Source organism: Podarcis liolepis (genome assembly GCF_965112155.1).
Source record: "Podarcis liolepis genome assembly, chromosome: 10".
NCBI lineage: Eukaryota > Metazoa > Chordata > Lepidosauria > Squamata > Lacertidae > Podarcis > Podarcis liolepis.
In genome coordinates this window covers 45,180,354-45,186,353 of record NC_139562.1, presented here as the reverse complement: position 1 = coordinate 45,186,353, position 6,000 = coordinate 45,180,354, and the positions used below count along the sequence as shown (strand labels likewise).

Sequence of the window (6,000 nt, the reverse complement as noted above, 5' to 3'; positions counted from 1 at the left end):
CAGCCAAAAAATTTAAGCTGAACCCCTACATAGCAGGTGCTATGAATTGGTGAAAGTTTGGATGGGAAAGAAAATGCATGAGAAGGCCCTGCTCTCAGTTTGTCTGGGGAGGACACTGGGCAAAGTGGGGAACCCAGAGAAGGTATTTATGGTAGGCTTTGCTGAAGCAAATTGCCCCCACCAAAGCAGCTGCCCAAGGATGCTGGGTGCTGCTGCTGACCCTACACATGAGAGACAATAATTAACTTCCATTTTCTTTCTCTTTGTTCCACTTTTTGACTTCTGTTTTGTTATGTACTGAAGTTCTCACCCTGGGCCAGCAGGGGAATACCGTAGGTAGTTCAGGTCCACATATGCAAATAAGGAATCGAAAGTGACGTTCAGTGATTGGATGGTTACAGAAAGTTGTTACAGTTACGTTGTACTGGAGCTCTGTATAAGCAGGCTGGCTGAACTCTTCAGTTCAGTTCTATTCTGATCTGTGAATAAACAAGAGCTGTTTGCAGAATCGCTGTGTCGTCTGATATGTTCACCCACAATTTAACATGTTTCAATATATTTTCTAAACCAGTAAAGAAAGAAAGAAAGAAAGAAAGAAAGAAAGAAAGAAAGAAATCTAATATACTGAGGCTCCAAGAAGTGCATACAGAGAATACAATGCTTTACAATACCATGGGGGGAAATATTTTTTAAAACACCCCCAGTTCCCAAACTAAATCTAATTTTTCACTTTTAATTTTCAGAATAGCAGTATTGAGCCATCTAAACAGTGCAATAAATAGACTGTCTTAGGCAAGCGATCTTTAAAAGTACATTTCTACAATCCTACTCACCTTCCTGTTCTGTTTGCAGTTTCTGCCACATCACTTTAATCATGCTTCATCATTACAGTTCTTCTTGATGGGGCAGTTTAATTAAACTTCCTTTCCTCTCTGAATCCAGGAATATACAGCAACTGTTTGTTTTTAAACACCTTCCCAAACTTGATTTTGGGAGCATCTTTTCATTAAACAGCTTCTACTATATCATTATCAGTACCACGGGGAGCTATGGCATGAGCTAACCCACTCTGGGTTATAAATAAATGTCCTCTACAGTCTATGGGTGAACTTCATACAGAGAAGTAATAGGCAATACATCTTGCCTATTAAGCCTTCTGCACATATTGACATTTAACTATTGTGGTTTCATCAAATTGTGTAAATACTTTAGAAAGCCATTGATAGTCACTGTCATTTGTAAGGCGAGGGGAACAAAAGCAGCCATTAGATTAAATTCCTTGAGTGTCCATAAACCACAAATGGTGTCTGAAGCAAATGATGGCACATTCACAAGATAACATAACATGGATACATTTAATCACTACTGCCTATTAACAGCCAAGCATCACCAGACGTCAATATCATAATCTCATGCTATATGCTTAGCCTCCTTTCTTCTGGCAGGAGTCTTGTGCCTTTAAACCAGCAGAGGGGGATCTCTGGTCCACAAACCTAACTAGGCCCGGTAGGGATCCTAATTTGGCCATTGTGCCAATTATCGCATACCATGCCCACCTGCCCCACGCTTGACAACATTATGTGATATCAGGTGTGGACATGTGTCTGCAAAGGAAAAACCGGAAGTTCAAGCACACTCTTGGCAAGCAGGGCACCAATGAGCACCAACACAGAGACCCACTGGGATTGGCCACACTAGGGAGTTCAATATCAAGAACGTCTTAGTGCAACCACTGGGGCTTACAGCACTGATCAGCTCATTGGCTTTAAGTGGGCCCAGCACTGCACCCAAGTGATTTTGAGTATGTGGTAGTTGCTATAATTTTTTTAGTGTAAGGCTACGAACGTATTAGAGGGATGCAGGTGGCGCTGTGGGTTAAACCACAGAGCCTAGGACTTGCCGATCAGAAGGTCACGACAGGGTGAGTTCCCGTTGCTCGCTCCCTGCTCCTGCCAACCTAGCAGTTCGAAAGCACATCAAAGTGCAAGTAGATAAATAGGTACTGCTCCAGCGGGAAGGTAAACGGCGTTTCCGTGCGCTGCTCTGGTTCGCCAGAAGCAGCTTGGTCATTCTGGCCACATGACCCGGAAGCTGTACGCCGGCTCCCTTGGCCAATAAAGCGAGATGAGCGCTGCAACCCCAGAGTCGGCCACAACTGGACCTAATGGTCAGGGGTCCCTTTACCTTACGTACGTATGAATTATCAAATGATTGTCGTTTGTCACTACATAAACAGGAGAAAACAGCTGTTCATCACAGCTGATCAGATCCAAGTATAAGGCCATGATATTAACATATGCTATGAAAAGAGGTCCTGCATTTAAATTATTATTATTAATCTAATATAGTGTTCACCTAGAGAAAGGTGCAGTGTTCCTTAGATAAGCAGCATCTGGAGGCTCAGAAGTGATGTTCCACGCCCCAAAATCATTAGCTGATTAAATGCAAAAAATAAAACAAAATGGTTCATCAACACCCGCCGAAAGTTGAAGTCTTAATTGAAGGGAGTAAATACTGAATTAGGATGTCCATGGAAATCCTTACAGTGACCTACATGACTACTCAGAAGACCCACTAACAGCAATGATATACTCCTGGGAAAGGGTACATAAGAGTGAACCTTTACTGTCCAGTGTTCTCTCAAATCCACAAATTACAATGAGATTTTCTTTTGGTGATAGTACAGTATTGTTTGGGCTACTGAAAGTCCATGGGAAATGCTGAGAATTAAAAGGGAAGTCACATGATGGAAGGAAGGTAGATATAAGTGGAATGAATGAATAAGCGGCCCTGGTATGACACTGTCATGCTGGCCAATAAGAAAAATATGGATGTGGGTAGCATAGAGGAGGAGCAGAGATGTCGTACCTTTATGTCCCTTCAGTTCATGGCCATGTGTGTAGCTTTACGCCAGCCCCAGATCTGGTGCATTTAAATATATATATATTCTGGGTAACTTGGGACCTGTCTCAGTTTCTGAATATGTTGATTATATTAATCTTATGCCACAGAGAAGTTGGTTAAGATAAAACTAGCGACAAATGTCAATCAGTTTGTACAGTATATTTGTAGCCCTATCCTAACCAAGTTTGCAGATAAGTAGATTTCATTGCTTTGCCAACTGATTAAGATCAGGCTGTAAAAATATCATATATAAACAATGAAAGATAAGAGAGCCGCTTTAGGGAAATGCAGCTTTTCTTCTTTTCTGTATTTGATGTCAGCAACTGCCTGCCTTTCCTCCGCCACCACACCCACTCCCTTTCCTGGGAGTGTCACTGTCACTGCAATTTCCTGCCAGTTTTGCACAACAGTGTGTTCCCAATCCCCCTAAAGTGAGTGGTGTGAGGAACATCCCATTCAAACCAGCAGAACAAGGAGACCTCCTGTGCATGTCTACCCAGAAGTAAGTCCAGCTGAAATCTGCAGTGCTCTCTCCCCCCCCCCCTTTAAGTGTGAACAGGATTGAAACCCAAGTCCCTTTTGCTTTCAACGGGACCTTAAGTTGGAATCTTATGCATGCTTTCCCAGGCAGTATGTCCCACTGGACACAGCAGGATTTAGCAACATCCTTAGGGCTGTGCTGTTAAGTCTTCATGACTTATTCTGGATTCGTGGTCCATTTAGGCGTGCCTCCCTACTCGTTTCAATACCTAACTCTGCACAGAACTGCACAGAATTATTTCACAACATAAAGCAGTCCTTTTCCCACACCGGCTTTGAGATGGATGCCTGACCGGGCTATTCTTGCCAGCAGTTCCGTGAAGAGCTGCCCCTTGGGGAGTCTGTAGATGAGGAATGTCATCCCAGAAGGGGAAACTGGGCGGGGACGCGAAAGGAGCATGGCTTTCCTAAGCATGAAAAACTGCCCGGCGTTCTACATCGCGATCATTTAGCAAGAGTCTCGAATGGAGCGGCCACTGAAGATGCAACAATCCGGTGGTCCTAAACATGTCCCTTCGGAACTGATCCCCGCACGGGATTCCATGGGGCTTCCTAATAAGGATGTTTAGAATGCCGGCGTTCTTCTTACAGAACCCCTCTTCGCTGCCCGAGAACGTGGCGCGATCGAACCTGCTCCCCCTTCCGTGCGCTGCAGCCGCACTTCTCCGTTGCACACCAGGTTCTCTCCCCCACCCCTAACTATAGCGCTTGGCAATGGGGCGCTGCTTGCTCGCTTCTTCTCCACGCGTTTGCAGGCGACGACTTCTCTCTCTCTCTCTCTCTCTCTCTCTGGGGGCTGCTTGCTGGAGCTGCGGCAGGATGGGGGCCCTGCGTAAGGTTGCGGGACGGCATGTGTGTGCGTGTGTCGTGGGGCGGAGGGAGAGGAGAGGCGGAGAAGAGAAAGGAAGTAAGGCGGTGCGGGGGGGGGGGGAGGCTGCAGTGTCTTCAGGACTGAGCCGGCCGGCCGCGCGTGCGCGCTGGGTGCGGAGCAGAGAGGTCATTCCCCCCTCCCCTCCCTTCCCTCATCACCACCGGACCGAGCAAAGAAGGGAAGCAGCCAGAGTGAGGCTCAGGCGTGCAGCGTCACGGCGGCGGCGGCTCCAAGCCTCGCCCAGGCAAGAGGCAGCGAGGAGGGAGGGAGTCTCTGCGCGCGCGCGGGTGTGTGTGGTGTGTGTGCGCGCGCACGGGCGGGGAGGACTCCGAGGGCTCGGCCAGGGAGGCGGCGACGGACGCGGGGAGCGGCAGCGCCGTCCGGTAGGTAAGAGGCGGCGGCGGCGGCCACGGGAGTGACGGCTGGTTGGGGAGGACGACGACGAAGACGACGAGGGGGAAGGGGGCCCGGCGCCGAACGCGTGAGGGGACGTTGGCGGTTGGCGGTTAGTGCCTGACACAAGCGGGGTGGGGGTGGGGGGCGGCGGCGAGGGCGAGCCGGGATGTGGGGGGGGGGGAGCGGCGGCGGCTCCGCTCTGCAGGCGGGACAAGGTTCCTCAGAGAGAACATGGCGGAGGCGGAACCGAGCCCGGCCGCTCCCCTCCTCGGTAAGGGGGGTGGGGAAGCCGGGCTCCTCTTGCCTCAGCTCTCTCTTCCCTCCCCCCACCCCGTCGCTTCCTTATGGCCGCCTCCCCAGGAGAAGTTAGAGCGGAAGGGGAAAGTTGGAGCCCCCTTTGGCGAGGCCGCCCGCAGTTGGGACCTGCCGGTAAGGAGGAGAGGGCGGCGGCGGCGGCAGCAGCAGCAGCAGCAACAACCACCCCCCACCCGCCCTGCTTGTAGCCGGGAAGAAACTCCGCCGGACTCCCGTGGCGTCGGCCTCTGCTGGAAGCCGCCGCCCCGCCTAGTCCGGCTGGGTCGAAGCGGCTCACTGTTTCCATTCTCCGCCCCAGCGGGGAAGCAGGGCGGCCGTTTCCCAGGCGGAGATAGGCCTCTTCCGCTTTCCAGCCTCTTGCCAGAATCTGTTCGCATCCCCCTAAAAAAAGAAGAAGAAAAGAACGAGCGGCATTTGAACGCGGGTTCAGACTCCGCATAAGGGAGATTCGGCGTCAAATCGGGCCGAATCTGAATTGAGATCCGGGCCCTGTTCTGCTGAACTCACATTTGCATATATATATATATATTAGGGGGGAGGGGGGACCGCTCGGAAAGAGTTGACGGGGGAGTGCTGCATTGATTGCAGATCTGCCCCCCTTACAGAAAGCCAGACAAATTGGAGAGCGAAATTGAGGGTGGGTGTGGGGATCCACCCTGTACTGTACTACTACCCCCCCTTTGTGGTATTTCTAGCAAGTATGAGATATCTGATGTCTTGGACTTCAATGCAGTGCAACTGCACTAAAGTCAGTGGGTGTTAATTTTCATTAAAATAGGCTTAAGGCATCAGGTTAAGAGGAACTAGAGCAGTTCCAGCTTGGCACAGTGAAGTTAACTTCACAAAATGGAAGTCAGTGCTACCCACCACCTCTTTCTAATAAATCATAGAATTGTAGAGTGAGAAGGCACCCCAAGGGTCATCTAGTCCAACACCTGCAATGTTGGATTCCTACCCATAGCTGTCTCTGAGTG

The 6,000-nt window shown here is 49.7% G+C and overlaps 1 protein-coding gene and 1 long non-coding RNA gene across 8 annotated transcripts in view; one reads left to right on the top strand and one right to left on the bottom strand.

Moving 5' to 3' along the window:
* Positions 1–245: 245 nt before the first annotated feature.
* On the bottom strand, positions 246–4,275 carry LOC310687945. The gene is made up of 5 exons (XR_014516666.1): positions 3,715–4,275; positions 2,356–2,434; positions 834–932; positions 546–562; positions 246–282 (listed from the first exon to the last, which is right to left on the bottom strand). It is a non-coding gene; the product is annotated as an uncharacterized lncRNA (long non-coding RNA).
* RAP1B (RAP1B, member of RAS oncogene family) overlaps positions 3,325–6,000 on the top strand; it is a 27,073-nt gene continuing 24,397 nt past the window's right edge. The window contains exon 1 of one of the 7 annotated variants that reach the window (XM_083463803.1): positions 3,325–3,406. The gene's annotated coding sequence lies outside the window, so the exon portion shown is untranslated. Of the gene's footprint in view, positions 3,407–4,387; positions 4,703–4,801; positions 4,821–4,881; positions 5,141–6,000 lie in introns of those variants that run through there. The other 6 variants (XM_083463805.1, XM_083463800.1, XM_083463801.1 and 3 more) reach the window with 6 other exon arrangements.